A 17,383-nucleotide genomic window follows, 5' to 3' on the forward strand; every position below is an offset into this window, starting at 1 on the left:
CAGTACAGTGGGTATTCATTAAGGTGCGCCCAACATGTGAGCATTAAAAACATTTGGCTGCGTCTCTCCTTTACCTCCAGTGGGTCATTACTACTAAAAACAACGCTAGCGTCGTCTGCATAAATAGTGCAAAATTCATCTTGGTTAACATTAGTCAGGTCGTTTAAATATAGGTAAAACTGAAAGAGGTGCAAAATGGTGCCTTAAGACACACAAGATGGAATCCGTTAAGTCTGCGAGAGAAAGCCATCGACATTCACGAACTAGTGGCCACAAGACGAACGGAAAAGTGTAAGTACCAGTGCATGTTCCTTAATACCGTACCTTGGAATTTTGTCAAGAAAACTTTTAATTTAAGCAGTCGAAAGCCTTTTTAATGCCAACGGAAGGGCGAACACCAAATTGTTTTCAAATTGCAAATATGAATTCTCTCTGGAGTAGCACTGCTGTTTGAGTCGAGCGGTTTTTTTTTTTCGGAATCCATAGTGGAATATGCAATAAATCTATATCGCTCAGCAAAAAAAAAGGCGCGTTAGAATTATTTTCCTTACACATTTACCTGAAAACTTCAAGTAGAAATATAGAACTATAATTATTAATCTCATTTCTGTTACACTTATTGAAGCAGGAACTACTTTTGCAACTTCTATCTTTGATGGAAACGCAGCTGATGTAAGGTAAAAGCAGAGAAATTGAGTCCGTAATGAAGCACTCAAGTCAATGACTTGTTGGATGGCGAACATCTTAAAATTGTTAGCATCACATGACGCACTGTTATTGAGGCTGCGAAAGAGAGTAACCACGTTCATAATGGTAACAGCGCGAGAAAAGCACATGGATGGGGTCGAAGTACACAGGACAGCGCTGACTCACGACTAAGTTTACTAATACACACACCAACGAATACAAGCGGCACAAGCAATCACACAGCAAAGCGAAGGAAAAACAACCAGGACACATGTTTGAAGGGCATTTGTTACCATAGCATACTACCTAAGTACACCAATTCCTGCCAAGAAAGCGCGATTAAAGCCTGGCTGATACACAACGTGCCCTTCCGCACTGTGAGGGCTGCCTCTACGACTAGTCCAATGGATTCATCAGTATGCTTGACCAAAAGGACTGTTTTTTTAAGCAGTGGCTTACACTTGTGTTGCCGGCAGTGCACAGATATATGTGCGTGATCACCCTTGTCCAAGGAAAAGTGAAGTTACATAAGTCTTACATTGATCCACTAGACTGTTTGCCCCATGCACACTCGTTCAAACGATGGGGGGAAAGAGTACACACCATTTCTTCTGCAAAATAAATATCTATTGACATGATTCACTTCGCACCCTCCAGTAGAATGACGTGCTGCTCAACTGGCAGGCCTTGAGACCACCGGAAAAATAGCACTGAATTTACCGGGAGCCGAAAAAAATAACCTGCACCCCATACCAACCTGCAACGTTCTTGAGGCCTTGGGACACGCTCTGTTCATAGGGTACGACTACGACATTCTTATTCCTGCTTTTGCTTTCGGGTATATTGCCTCCTCACACTGTGATCACTTTATTATTATAGACAGGTGAAAGGAAAATAGTTCCGACATTATTATACTCTCAAATTTTAGGGGTTCCAAAGTGCACCTTGAATGCGAAGGACTAGAGGAATCATTTAAAGCGATCGATGGTGAAGCACTGTTCTACAAGGGCTTAGTACAGTGGACAATTGTTTCTATAGGACATCCCTGTGGCCAGGAGTAAATTAGGAAATGCTTGCGTAGTAGTGTGTCTTAGCGTCTCTCATGTCACTGTTTAATTTGTTCAAATATGCTTTATGCGCTCTTAAGGCAAAGTAGTCCCCAGGACGAATAAAACTGTTGTAACGTTTGTACATGAAATTAATACGGTCATATAAAAAAGCAGTGTTACATGGTTTTCTAAAGGTTTTGCTTCTCAAGGTTTCTCTACTAGAAAAATATTCCGTAAACATGTGATCAGACCTCCTACGAAATTTCTCGCATGCCCTCTTCACAACAGTTCCACGATAGGCTTCATCCCATGGTGCATTGAGCCCTTCAATACGAAAGACCTCGAAAAGTATTGAATTCATCATACCAATTCCATCGTGAAAGTTCATACATTGTGGGTTTCAAAACTCTTATAAAAAGTAAGTCGCAACAGCTGAGTCGCAAAGCACAACACGTAATAAGGCATGTCCGAGGTAAGCATTTGTTATTAACATTTCAGGAATTGTGATGGAGTGCACGGTTACGTGAGTTGCGAGTTTTATAACATGTTACCAACCGCTGGGCAAAAGTAGCCTAAAACATTGAGACAGAAGGCACTATTCACCTAACATGTCACTATTGAGATCCCCACCACAGAGGACAGTATACCTGTTTTCATTGACGTACTATAAAAAGCACTCGGCATACTTAAGAAATGCCGGTTCAGTGCGATGACGGGACAGGAGAAAGTAGAATATACGACTGGATGGCTAAGGACAGAGACCATTCTCGCAGTGGTTCGACACAAACGTAAATTCAGAAAGTAGTAGGCATCTCAAAGAAGATGTAGCAAGCACAGAAATACCACCGCATTTATGGCCACTTTGCCAATTAAGAAAAAAAAATGGAGAACACCCAAGGACTTCTTATGAGTTGTGAATGTGCAAACATTACTGTCCAATTGAACGCCGCTGAGCGGTCTATCGAGTTTTGCGTCGCGAGCAATGTGCCATAGCGGCACTTGTTTCCCGAGCCAGCAAGCAGCAGCAGCCTGCGGTGGGAACGCCGCCGTCCACCGGCGTCGCGCGCGACGAGGACCGAGGAAGTAGCAGCGGTCCCCAAGGCTGGCAGACGATGGAGGCACGTGTCGCCCGTGCCATCAAGCAGCAGCAGCCTTCGGTGCTGGCTCCAGCACGGCGCGCCGAGTTCCGATGGTGAGGGTGACGTGGCGTCGCGGCGATGCCCTCTCCCATCGCTCAGCCACTGGCATCGAGGAGCGCTCGTGACGTGGCGTCGCAGCCAGTGGGACTTTAGCAGCCATTTCGCTGCTAAAGACAACAGACGCCAGATTTCTCGCTCAATGGGCCGGGCCATTAGGTGCTTTTGCACCAAAATATTTCATAGTACCAAGTGAAAGCTCAGTGTCATCTCTGTACAGCGTCTCAAATGTCATCGAGTTACCAAAGTCAAAGGCAAACAATCTAACAAAAGAAAAAAATCATCAACCAACGCTCTGCGTATAGGCAGAGCGTTGATACGAAAACAATTAACACAACTACGTGACAGGTTCTAAGCTCTATCAGGCGCGTTGAGTGTACAGGAGAAATATAATAAAAATAGGAGCGTAAGCCTTGTTGGCAAGCACTGACAAAAAGCAAAAAGAAAGAAGAATGTATTCGCTCAATAAATGGTCATGCAATCAACATCAGTTACCAAGATAATCCTCAGGACAGCCACAGAGTACCCTGGACTCGCTTGAACATTGCCATTTGAACTCCAAGAGTATTTTCACCCTGCGAATTTTGCTCGCCACCGCTGCGCCAAAAAGCTGCTTGTTCTTCCGTTTGAGATGCTAATTTGCGAACACAGACCAAGAGGGACCGCATACCAAAGGGCACGCCTTTTCTTTAGCTAAGATGGCATCGGCCTTAGAACAGCGCTTTAAGTTGCCAATCAAGTTTTTTCTTATAGTATTTGATTTGCTAACCGTATGGCAAATGATCGCAACTACTCACAGACTACCTTGACCACAGTTATCTCATTACAGCTTCCTTGCAGACCATTCACTTCAAGGACAATTCAACCTCTGATGTTTTTCTATTTCGTTCGCTTGTAGAGTGTTCTCGTATAACGAGAGTTTTTCTTTTGGCACTGTGTCCATTTCTACGTGACAGCTTCGAAACCGCAAGATAGTATTCTCCTTAATATTTAAATAAATACAGAATGAGTACGCCAGCTTTTCCCCGAGCTGCGTTTGAAATTGCCTAAAAAGAGGAAAATTAAGATGGTCAAATTATTTACTCAGTATGTCTTTTACCACAGAGGCGTACATTTGCAAATGACTCGGTGTAGTGAGCAGACAAGTAAATAGGCCAATGAAATAAATTGACTTTTCAATCAGTAGAGCCTTGATACCGTTCTCAGAATTGCAAACAACTGACCCTGGTAATTTGTACCAGGAAGTGAACTCACGCCAATGTAACAGGGAAATTGAAACGGAATAACCAAAGATCGCAAGCCTCATGCCCTTAGTAGGTGCCCATGACTGACGTCATTGTTTGCTCCTCACCGATGGGTCAGCATCAAGCAAGCGCTTTTACAAAGACGTGGCCTAGCTCACTTGATGCTTGCCGAACGATGCGGCACAGTCAGCCACGTCACCCATGGGCCTCTACGAAGGGCGTGACGGATGCGTTTTTGGGCGGCTTCTTGGTATAGCTGTTCTGAGTGAAATTGGATATAATTCATTATGCAGTAAAGTGTCGCAGCTTGATTTTTTTTTATTCTGTAAGCAAAAATGAACTCCTCGGATGGCGCTCTTTAAGTGTTCGGTCGGATTAAATATCATGGCTCTTTTGTATGTAAAGTATAATTAGCGTATTTCGTTGTCTAATTACTACACCAAGTCATTTTCCTTTGTACGCCTTTGTGGTAGATGCCATCAAGAGCGAATCATTTAAACATTAAATTTTTTACAGAACGAAGGAATTCAAACGAATTCCGTGAAGCATCTGGCATAAACCAAAGCCACCTAGAGAAAACTATAAGGCCATTGCATCACCTTCTCTCCTTGCCACGAGAGTCCAATGGTAGCGGCGGATGGGCGAGCGCTGCATTTTTACAACGCGGCGCGCGTTGTGAAAACGAATTTTCTCCATGGCTGCAACGCTAGACTGGCATCGCGTGGAGTTTTTTCTAGGTGGCTTTGGCTGGGCACGCTTAACCGTAAATGCTATCGCTTTTCTTCGATTGTGTGTGGTTCCTCGTACACGGAAGCGCAACGATGACTGGCTGTTGTTGCGCACCAAACTGCAAGTCCATATATGGCGGAGGACCAAGTGTCCGAGTGCGCAAGTTTCCATCTGATCGAGCGAATCGGGCAGCATGGACGAGAGCTGTTCCTAGGAAAGACTTCGCGCCAACGAAGTACACAGTGGTAAGCATTTCTTCTCGCTGTTGTTATTCTGGGTTCCCAGACGAATAGGTTTCGTCAGCATAATGCGGTTGCTCAGTGGCTATGGTGTTAGGCTGCTGAGCGAGAGGTCGCGGGATCAAATCCCGGCAACGGCGGCTGCATTTCGATGGGGCGAAATGCGAAAAAACCCGTGCACTTAGATTTAGGGGCACGTTAAAGAACCCCAGGTAGTCGAAATTTCCGGAGTCCTCCACTACGGCGTGCCTCATATTCGGAAAGTGGATTTGGCACGTAAAACCCCATATATTAACTTTTAATTTAAGCATAGTGCGAAATGTATCTGTGCACGCGTGCACAATAGATGGGTTTCTGCACCTGTCGACGCGCTTGTAAATCCTACATTTTGCTGGAGCTTTATATCTGTAACGGCTTTTTTCATTTCAGCTGTGTGAAAAGCATTTGTTGCAATCAGATTACTTGAAGACGACATCTTACACGGACGTCAAGACAGCAGAATGGGTCAAAGTTGCCATGAAAAACATTTTTCTCACAAAAAGTGCAGTTCCAAGCTTGTTTCCCAATTGCCTTGCCTATTTATGGTGTCCGCAAGCGTGTGTTTGAGAAGTGCCGGGTGCGAAAAGAGTGCGCTTGGAAGCCGCATGTTTGCCAAAAGCAATAATGCTATCAGACCAAACCCAAGCAGAAGAGGAAGGCAAAAATGTGGTTGGTATTTTTGCGTACTTGCTGAAGGCCTTCCCAAGCTTTCAGAGTTCGTACTTCTGGACAGTAATGAACAAGGGCTTCAAGGTTTTCTTTTTGGACGTGCCACTTCGATCTGCTCCTGCCGTCCGTACTTCGGTGATCTTGTCCACAGACCTGCGCGTCGAAGTATTTTTTGGTGAAACGTGTATCAGGAAGGGTGGTGATATGCTAGTTCTTGAGAAGTTGTGCGACTTAAGTGATTTGACAGGTGTGTTACACATGATCGAACAGACAAATAAGGATAGTAGCACTGAGTGTTCTGAAACGTCCCTTTATCTACTGACATTGGTTTCGATGTTGCTAGAGGAAGTAAGTGGAAACATTTCGCATGCGACTTTCAAGAATGGGATATTAATGTGTTTAAAATATTTAAAAGTCAAGTTGAGCTTGTTTTAAATAATGCTAGCCGATATCCTCCCGATTTATTGGTTTCTGCTAGCCTTTTGTTTACAATTTCACCTCATGCATACAAATTCCTGTGAAGGTCGATGAAGCTTAAGATGCCGCATCCTGATACGATCAGAAGACTGTGCTCATCGTACGATATGACCTCTGTAACGGAACAGCAGCAATGTAGCTCTCTTTCCTATGCAAAGCGTATTGTATGCACATATAAAGAGCCTGAAAAGACGAACGTTATTGATTGATGAGGTTCACCTTCAATCATTTTTTTTATTAAAAGGCTGGCTTTTTTACTGGCATTGCGGTAAATTCATCGACTGCAGCAAAAACTGCCTACGCATTTGTGATACAAAGCCTGCTTTCCTTAAACAAGGATGTTGTACACTTTCTTCTTGTGGCACAAGTCGATGCTTAGGTGCCGCACGACTACCTTTGGAACATTGTTCTTGATCTAGAGGCACCTGGTTTTAGAATAATAGCAGTGATCTCGGGCAATAACCCCATAAACAGAAAAGCCATGTCCTACTTCGCTAAGACGGTAAGCCTCAGAATTGTTTACCAGCATCCTGCTGACCCATCACAACCCCTGTCTTTAATGGTGGACCCAGTTCACATACAAAAGTGTATAAGAAATAACTGGCTGAATCAAAGAAACATTGGCAAATGCGTGTACTTTCCTGAACCGAAGGGTGATGAGGCTGAACGAAAGATGCTTACAGCATCATTCAAAGTATCATGCCAGTTGCACTAAGCTGAAAAGCATGAGCTCTTGAAGCTAGCGCCAACGCTCACTTTGAAGGCATTGAACCCCTCGAATATGGAATGGCAGAACATTAAACTGGCCCTAAAGATTTTGAACTCAACTACTCTTGCTGCTCTCTGTGCCGCAACGTTCCAGCATGCAAAGGAAACATCTCAATATGTCGACACCGTTTTGACTTGATGGAACATTGTTAACATCAAACCGCCAAGAAAAGGACAGCATTTGGGAGATCAGTTGCAAGGTCCAATAGTTTCATCGTCATGTCTCAACTAGAATTCATGGAGAGATTAGTTCAATGGCTTGATCACTCGGCAAGCCTCAAACATGACAATGGCCGCTTGACACGTGAAACGAGTGCAGCTTTCAGCCACACTACCCACGCATTGCACGAACTTGCCATATATCGTCTCAAAAAGCTTCATTTTGAGTATGTTCTCTTGGAAAAATTTCAAACTGGCATCTTGAAGGATCGCTTCGGAAAGTACCGGTAATTGTCTTGTGACAATTACTACGTGTCTATACGGCAGATATATGAATCTGAAAACAAATTGCGCTTACGGAAGGCTCTGGACCTGCCTGATTTGGACATGCTACTACCACCGAGCGCGAGCACGTTAGAGACAAGTGGAAATTCAGGAAACGGCCAGTTTAACGTTTCTGTGACCGACTCTGACATTGAGAAAAAAGCGTCAAGGCGACCGGCACTAACCTATGTTGCCGGCTATTGTGCCCATGCAGCTCTAAAAAAGTTGACATGCGGATCTTGCAGTGAAAGCCTTGTGATGAAAGACGTTGATCTAGATGATCCTGAGAATGCATTAATCACGAAGGTTACTAAAAATGGGATAAAGTTTCCATGAGCAGTTGTAGTTAATGCTGTACTCTTTACTGAAATTATGTTGGACAAGCTCAGGATACCAGAATACGCGGCACGATTTTCAGCCTTTCTGCGCAGAAAGATACCCTTGTCGGCCTTGTGCTCGCTGCCCTTCCTGACTTTAAAGATGTATATTGACACGTGTATTTATATTTATCGGGCGACCAGGTTTCACCGCCTAACAAATCTTATCGCGCAGCGCGGGACGCGCTTGCATGTATCCGAAGTTTCTGGAAAGTTATCGATGCTTCTATCCGCAGTCTGTTGTTGCCGAACCTTGTGTTATCTGATTTATTCGCCTGACGCGAATGATGTAGAACTTTATGGAAGGCACGCGGGTCCCAACGATTAGTCTGGAACATTCGACGATTGTGTATAAAAGCCGACGCGCTTGAACCACTGATCAGATTTTCGACGATCGCCGACTGTGTTCGCCGCTTTCGTTGTGCTATAAGTGTAGCCTGTTTTGTGGGCACAGGTTCGCCCAATAAAAGCTAGTTTTGTATTCCACCGTACTGCTTCTTTCTTCGCCGTCACTACCACGTGACATCTGGTGGAGGTGCTTTACGTCCATGTACCGGACGCCCCCGACAAGCCGTAATACAAGCCCGGACCGCAAAGACAACACCAGCGCCGTCCCGGAACATCGAGCAAGCCGCCGTCTTCAACAGCTGCCCCCGGAGCACGGACTTCTACCTGAGAAGACCAAGAAGATTATGGACAAGGCAACCCCAATGGCAGCCCCAGCATCCCCCATCGTGCTGCAGCAGCCCAGGGAACCTCCGACGTTCCGCGGATCAACATTCGAGGACCCGGAAACCTGGCTCGAAACGTATGAGAGGGTCGCTAAGTTTAACAGTTGGGACAGCGACGACAAGTTACGGCATGTCTATTTCGCATTGGAAGACGCCGCCAGGACGTGGTTCGAGAATCGGGAAGCCACCTTAACGACGTGGGACCTTTTCCGAAGCGGCTTCTTGCACACGTTTACAAGCGTCGTGCGAAAAGAGCGAGCCCAAGCTCTACTAGAAACCAGAGTGCAGCTGCCAAACGAGACGATCGCAATCTTCACGGAGGAGATGGCCCGTCTTTTCCGGCACGCCGACCCGGAAATGTCGGAGGAGAAAAAAGTTCGCTTCCTGATGCGCGGCGTCAAGCAAGACCTTTTCGCCGGACTTATTCGTAACCGACCGAAGACTGTGGCTGAGTTTTCTGCAGAAGCATCAATGATCGAGAAAACTCTGGAGATGCGCACCCGGCAATATAACCGCCAGGGGCACACGCCGCAGTATGCCATCCAAGGACTAAGTTCGGACGACCTTCAAGAGACCATCAGGGCCATTGTGCGCGAAGAACTGCGCAAGGTCCTGCCTTCGTCGCAGCCTCAAGTGGCCTCTATCGCCGACATCGTGAAGGAAGAGGTGCACCGATCCCTTGGAGTTCCTGAGGTGCAACCAGAACCACCGCAGCCGGAAGCAATGACCTACGCCGCCGCCGTCGCCCGCCGTCAAGGCCCCCCTGCGCGACCGCGCCAAGGTCCTGCAACACCACAATTCCGTCGTCCACCGCCGCAGCCGCCAGCGCGCCCACCCGTCGCCCAGCGCACCTATACGAGGAAGACGGACATTTGGCGAGCCCCCGACCACCGCCCGCTCTGCTATCACTGCGGAGAAGCCGGCCATGTGTACCGCCGATGCCCATACCGCGACATGGGACTGAGAGGGTTCGCCGTCAACGCGCAGCGTCCACAGCTTGGGGAGCGCCCACGTGACATTGCCGATTACCTAGCCGCCACTCAGTGGAACTCTCGACGACCGTCCCGTTCGCCGTCACCAGGCGGCTACCTGTCGGCGCAGCGCCGTCCATACACTGGCCCAGCCCGGGGCCGCTCTGCGAGCCCATACCCGGAAAACTAAAAGCAGCAACCGATGGAGGTGCGGTTGCTGTTCGTCGAACTGACGAAGATCCTCCGCCGCCGACGAAGACGACGAAGAGACCATCTCGACGACATAACGACACGCCGCCATCCCGACGAAGTCTGGAAGCCAAAACTACACCGACGAAAGACGACTTGACGACGCGGCGTTCCAACCTCAGTTCAACACGACGCAGCCGTGATCCAACGCCAAGACCTAACTGCAATGCCAGACAAAGAACAACCGACCTCGACGTGCTTCTCGACGGCCACGCAGTCACTGCCTTAGTCGACACAGGGGCCGATTACTCCGTAATGAGTGGACACATCGCCGCCCAGTTGAAGAAAGTTAAGACCGCATGGGAAGGCCCTCAGATTCGCACCGCTGGAGGACACCTCATCACGCCGGCTGGGATGTGCACGGCAAGAATAACCATTCATGACCGGACTTACCCTGCCACCTTCGTTATCCTCCAACAATGTTCACGAGACGTCATTCTCGGTATGGACTTCCTGGACCAACACGGCGCAATCATCAACCTGAAGTCGAAGTCAGTAACGCTGTCGGAAGATAAAGCAATGCCGCCGGAGAGCCCTCGTAGTCACCACGCCTTGAGTGTGCTCGAAGATCAAGTGAGCGTCCCGCCTCGCTGCAGCATCGTTATTTCGGTCAGCACCGAAACACCCGCTGACGTAGAAGGCGTCATCGAAGGCGACCAACGTCTACTGCTAGACCATGAAATTTGCGTCGCAAGAGGGATCGCTCGACTGCATGGAGGGAAAACGGAAGTGTTGCTGACAAGCTTCAGCCAGGAGTTCAAGCACATCAACAAGGGCACGACGATCGCGTACATCGAGGAAATTCTGGAAACAAGTAATGCGTTTGTCCTCTCGGATTCCGCCGCATCTACCCCGACGACCATGGTTCCCGAACCAGACTACGACATTAATCCAAATCTCCCTATGATTAAGCAACAGCAGCTCAGAAGTCTGCTCCGACGATACAAAGGCTGCTTTTCGACGTCATCGAGGATTCGACAAACACCAGTCGCCAAGCATCGCATAATCAACGAGGAATGCACTCGCCCACTCAGTCAGAGCCCTTACCGAGTTTCGGCGCGAGAACGTGAAGCTATAAGAGAACAAGTCGACGAAATGCTGCGCGACGACATCATTCAGCCGTCGAAAAGCCCGTGGGCATCCCCTGTTGTTCTGGTAAAGAAAAAGGACGGAACCCTACGTTTCTGCGTCGATTATCGTCGTCTGAACAAGATCACGAAGAAGGACGTATACCCCCTCCCACGGATAGACGACGCATTGGATCGGCTCTGCAACGCTAAATACTTCTCGTCCATGGACCTAAAGTCTGGCTATTGGCAAATAGAAGTCGACGAAAGAGATCGCGAAAAGACCGCCTTCATCACCCCAGACGGCCTCTACGAGTTCAAGGTTATGCCATTCGGACTGTGCTCGGCGCCTGCAACGTTCCAGCTTGTGATGGACACGGTTTTAGCAGGATTGAAGTGGCAGACCTGTCTCGTATACTTGGATGACGTCGTCGTCTTCGCCGGAAATTTCGACGTTCACCTTAGGCGGCTGGCGACAGTACTAGAGGCCATCAGGTCATCAGGACTTACTCTGAAGCCGGAAAAGTGCCGCTTCGCTTACGAGGAGCTTCTATTTTTAGGCCACGTCATCAGCAAATCTGGAGTCCGCCCCGACCCGCAGAAGACAGCTGCCATAGCAAAGTTCCCACAGCCCATCGACAAGAAGGCAGTGCGTAGATTTCTTGGCATGTGTGCCTACTACAGGCGATTTGTCAAGAACTTTTCACGCATCGCTGAGCCGCTGACGCAGCTAACTAAATGCGACGTCGAGTTCAAGTGGGAAACGCCGCAGGCCGAGGCATTTCAAGAACTCAAACGACGCATGCAGTCGCCGCCCGTACTTGCGCACTTCGACGATCACGCCGATACCGAAATCCACACTGACGCCAGTAGCCTAGGCCTCGGCGCCGTCCTGGTCCAGAGAAAAGATGGACATGAACACGTGATAGCTTACGCTAGCCGGTCGTTGTCAAAAGCGGAAGGGAATTATTCTACAACCGAAAAGGAATGCCTCGCCATCGTTTGGGCTACAGCGAAATTTCGCCCTTACCTATATGGCAGGCCATTCAAAGTCGTCAGCGACCATCACGCCTTGTGTTGGCTAGCGAATTTAAAGGATCCCTCAGGACGGCTGGCACGGTGGAGCCTCAGACTACAAGAATACGACATCACCGTAACATACAAGTCTGGACGAAAACATTCAGACGCCGATTGCCTATCCCGCGCCCCCATTGACCCGCCGCCGCAAGATGACGAGGATGATGACGCCTTCCTTGGAATAATAAGCGCGGAAGACTTCGCCGAACAACAACGAGCGGACCCGGAACTTAAAGGCATCGTCGATTATTTGGAAGGGCACACCGACGTTGTCCCCAGGGCATTTAAGCGCGGATTATCTTCCTTCACGCTTCAAGACAGTCTACTTGTGAAGAAGAACTTCTCGCCAGTCCGCGCCAATTACCTTCTTGTTGTCCCGTCAGGACTTCGTCCAGAAGTATTGCATGCCCTACATGACGATCCGACCGCTGGACACCTCGGATTTTCCCGGACACTATCGAGGATACAAGAAAAGTATTATTGGCCGCGCCTGACCGCCGACGTCGCCCGTTATGTCACAACATGCCGAGACTGTCAGCGACGCAAGATACCGCCGACAAGGCCAGCCGGATTACTACAGCCAATCGAGCCTCCTTGCCGACCATTCCAGCAGATCGGGATGGACTTGCTGGGACCCTTTCCGACGTCAATAACCGGAAATAAGTGGATCGTCGTGGCGACGGACTACCTCACCCGCTTCGCTGAAACAAAAGCACTGCCGAAAGGTAGCGCAGCCGAAGTGGCGAAATTCTTTGTCGAAAACATCCTGCTGCGACATGGCGCCCCAGAAGTCCTCATCACCGACCGAGGAACGGCCTTTACAGCGGAGCTCACCCAAGCCATTCTGAAATATAGTCAGACAAGGCACAGGAGGACAACGGCTTACCACCCGCAGACGAATGGTCTTACGGAGCGGCTGAATAAGACCCTCGCCGACATGCTAGCGATGTACGTCGACGTCGAACACAAGACCTGGGATGCTGTCCTGCCGTATGTAACATTCGCTTATAACACGGCGGTGCAAGAAACAACACAGATCACGCCGTTCAAGTAGGTTTACGGCAGGGACCCGACGACGACGCTCGACGCCATGCTGCCGCACGTAATGGACGAAGAGAATCTTGACGTCGCTACCTATCTCCAGCGCGCCGAAGAAGCCCGACAGCTCGCCCGCCTGCGAATCAAGAACCAGCAGAGGACCGACAGCCGACACTACAATCTCCGACGACGCTTCGTCGAGTACCAGCCCGGCGACCGTGTTTGGGTATGGACCCCTATACGCCGACGAGGACTGAGTGAGAAGCTTTTGCGTCGCTATTTTGGACCGTACAAGATCATCCGACGTATTAGTGCACTGGACTACGAGGTCGTGCCAGACGGCATTTCGCTGTCACAGCGGCGCCGCTCACGACCTGAAATTGTCCACGTTGTGCGGCTCAAGCCGTACCACCAGCGTTGACGAACTTTGGGACTTCGCGTAACTGACCTTTGGACTTTATTTCTTTTCGTTGTTTTGTTACTTATGTTTAATAAGTGTCCCTTTGTGTTTCGCTCTCTTTGTAGCATCGGGACGATGCTTTTTAAGAGGGGGGTATTGACACGTGTATTTATATTTATCGGGCGACCAGGTTTCACCGCCTAACAAATCTTATCACGCAGCGCGGGACGCGCTTGCATGTATCCGAAGTTTCTGGAAAGTTATCGATGCTTCTATCCGCAGTCTGTTGTTGCCGAACCTTGTGTTATCTGATTTATTCGCCTGACGCGAATGATGTAGAACTTTATGGAAGGCACGCGGGTCCCAACGTTTAGTCTGGAACATTCGACGATTGTGTATAAAAGCCGACGCGCTTGAACCACTGATCAGATTTTCGACGATCGCCGACTGTGTTCGCCGCTTTCGTTGTGCTATAAGTGTAGCCTGTTTTGTGGGCACAGGCTCGCCCAATAAAAGCTAGTTTTGTATTCCACCGTACTGCTTCTTTCTTCGCCGTCACTACCACGTGACAATATGTGTGTGATTTCGGTCATCCTGCACAGGAGGTAATGGAATATGTTTTAAGTGCTGCAGTGAATACACAGCTGAAGAACTTATGCCGCACAGAAAATGACAAATTACACAACGCCAAGAATGATCGAAAATTGCAGACCTCGAAGGCCTCAGATATGTTTCTCATTCTGTATTTTTTCTATTCATGAAGCTGTGTTTTGTTGAACATCTACGTATGCTCGTGTTGACAGAAACCTTGTAAAAAGAAACCTGTGGCATAGCTAGGATTTATTTGCGTACTTTATCAAAATTTAAACCCCGCATTTTGGCCATTCCAGATGTTAGCGTTTGAGTCTATCGTGATATCTGTTTATCATTCGAACTCTCCATGCTACCGCAATCCATTATTGGATGTTTTCCTTCAGAAATGAGACTAGATCTTTCGTTTTTCATTTACTTTTTCCCATTATTTCAGTGTCTTATGAAAGCCAAAAACACCTGCAATCAAGGCGGGTGGAAATAAAATACACAAAAAACTGGTACAAGAAAGGCGGAAGCTTATTGTATATGAGAATCAGTTGTGCGTGACCCTATAATGATAAAATTTTTACCTTCAAAAAGAACCTCGATATTGGTGTGTCTAGCGACGACGTTTTTACGCAACGCAATCTGAGAATGATTATTGTATATGCAAGATCTAAAATGTTCGTTTCAGAATGCATTTCTTACCATTTGTGATTAAAGTATATTATGTCTCTTCAATATGCAGTTTTGCTCTTTCTTTCTTTCCATCTAAGGTTAAAGTGACTAAGCAGCATGCAGTTTGCTTGTCTTAGTCCCGACCAAACATGACAAGCACAATAAGGCAGGTCATGTTGCGATACACGCAAAAAACAAAAATGTTGCCAATCAAGTAATCTAAGGAAGGTATGAAAGAATGCTGCTTTCTATGGTGGTGTTGACTGCGGTGAACCAGCGGCTCCCCCTTATTTTTTGCGTCAGCTATACGTGTCTTGCTTTGGAAACGAAGCATCTGAATTTATAGGTTGCTGTCACTTTAAGGACAGCACTAATTTTCTCATGCCATAGTAACCGCGACGCGCAAAATGTCACCCTGCGAGCGCAACAAACCTAGGCACGGAGACGCCGACGGTGTCAACTGTCCTATCCATCCAACTAGCGTGACGTCACACCGGCGTGCGGAGGCCTTATATTTTTTCTTAGGTGGCTTTGCATAAACTCAGTAGTTCACTGGCTCCATCATCAAGTGCAAGTGAGAAGTTCCTTCGTGGACAAGGGAAATTCATTGTGCCCCTCCTGAAACTTCTCTACGAAATAGAGCTGGAGTGTGGATTGTAACACGTGATGTGGAATGGACGGAGAGCAGTGGTATGTGCACTGTGGTGGAAATACATCCTGGCTGTTCGTTTCGTCTGTGTGCGTTCTGCCGAGACTTTTAAGATGTACCTCACGTGAAAAGTGGAGCTAAGGCGCAGCAATCGACAGTAGCATTTGCAAGGTTCGTCTACGAAGATAATTACCAACAGTCCTTGTCCTTATCCTGCTTGCATTACAACGCAGTATGCTTTTGGCAGTGTCTAAAGCCCTGACACTGCAATTTACTGGCGAAGCCTGAACGGCAAAGTTGGGAAAACTGTATGAAAAATTCTAGATACTATGAAAGCAAAGTAATATAATTATGAATGTGATTTATGCAAGAGAGACTAATTATATTATATATGATAGATTTCTCAAAGGCACCGTTTTGCACATCAAAGTTAAATATCTGGAAATAACCGAGAGAAACGATGATCCGCATAAAAATCGTTACTGGGAAATACGACCAGCACACGTCGATATACAGCACGATGCCAGGACCACAAAAAAGCAGTATTTGTGGCAGTTAAATATTGCATTTCAGGCAGCATACAAGGTTTTATAGGTCAGTTTTCATCTCCCACGTACGCGTAATACGGGGCATCTGTGGGCAATGGAAAGTTCGGCGTCTACCACCATAGTCTTGAATCTCGTTGGCTTACCCTCCCATGGCTATATCAGGCATTTACAAATGCACGTGAAAGTTGACCGGTGCACGGCCGCCATGATTGTTTGATTTATAAAACATAGCACGCAGTAGTACGTGGGTTCGGCTCCCAAGAGGGGCAAGTTGCCTTTTCATCCAGATGGCACTCCCTCTCTTAAGATTTCCAAATTAGAAATAAACAAAACAAATTATGATCCCTAGTTACCGCTGGCTGCATTGTGTATTGTCTTGGTGTGGTGCTAACTTACAATAATTATGATAATAAATTGATTAATTAGGATAACCTCATTCTTCCCGTTAATTAATTCAGGGTGAGTAATTTACGAAATATAATTGTTTGGGCGTAAATAATACTTTTCTTCTTAGCCCTTCGTTTCGTATATGCCACTTAAGTAAAGCATGATTCCTTTCGATAATCGTTACTTCTTGTCGACTGTCCAAAACCCTGTCACACGCCGTACGGTAAATTCTCATGTGATAATCGACATACTAATGCTGAAGCTTGGGCGAGTTGAGAAAATATCTTGATGGTAGAGAGCCCAAGAGTCACAATACCAAATGACTTGCGCACGCAGGCATGTACGCACGTACCCACTCACGCATACAGACTATTAACTTAGAAGTGAAAGCGTGTTTTAGGCGCGTGATATAAATACAGGAAGGACAGGAAACATAATTAAAAAGCAATATAGACAAAAGGAGTGTTGCCCATTGCCACAGATTCCGTAACATGCTACGTAACCACCGGCCGCATGACATCCAACAGAAAATGAAAACCAAAGAGCAATACTGCACCAACAAAGAGAAGCACGTGTGTTGACATTAGGAGCAACTTTCTGGCATTTCAATCTCCCCATGAACTTGTTGCGAAAAACGCATAGAATGCGTTGCTCAAGTATTCGCACCGAAAATTTTCAGTTAGCTTAAAACGTTAAACCCGTCGCTTCGTTTTTAGCGGGGTTTTCTTTCCCACTTGTTGCTCCTATGTGACGCAGTTTTTGTCCAAGAATGTCATCACTACCCCATCAGTGGGCAAGCAGGAGTGCTGCAGCCGTAGTACGCACTCAAGAATAAAAAAGGTGACATATATCAACACTAACGCACACACGGGTTGCAATGTGGCAATGTGAAAGTATGTGTGCATGTTTGTGTGTACATGGTCTCTGTGTGTTTGAGCATTTAGGCCGAAAACTTGCCTAGCCTATGTACATGATAGACATAGATAAGCAAACTATATATATATATATATATATATATATATATATATATATATATATATATATATATATATATGTGT

The sequence above is a fragment of the Dermacentor albipictus genome, chromosome 8 (genome assembly GCF_038994185.2).
Source record: "Dermacentor albipictus isolate Rhodes 1998 colony chromosome 8, USDA_Dalb.pri_finalv2, whole genome shotgun sequence".
NCBI lineage: Eukaryota > Metazoa > Arthropoda > Arachnida > Ixodida > Ixodidae > Dermacentor > Dermacentor albipictus.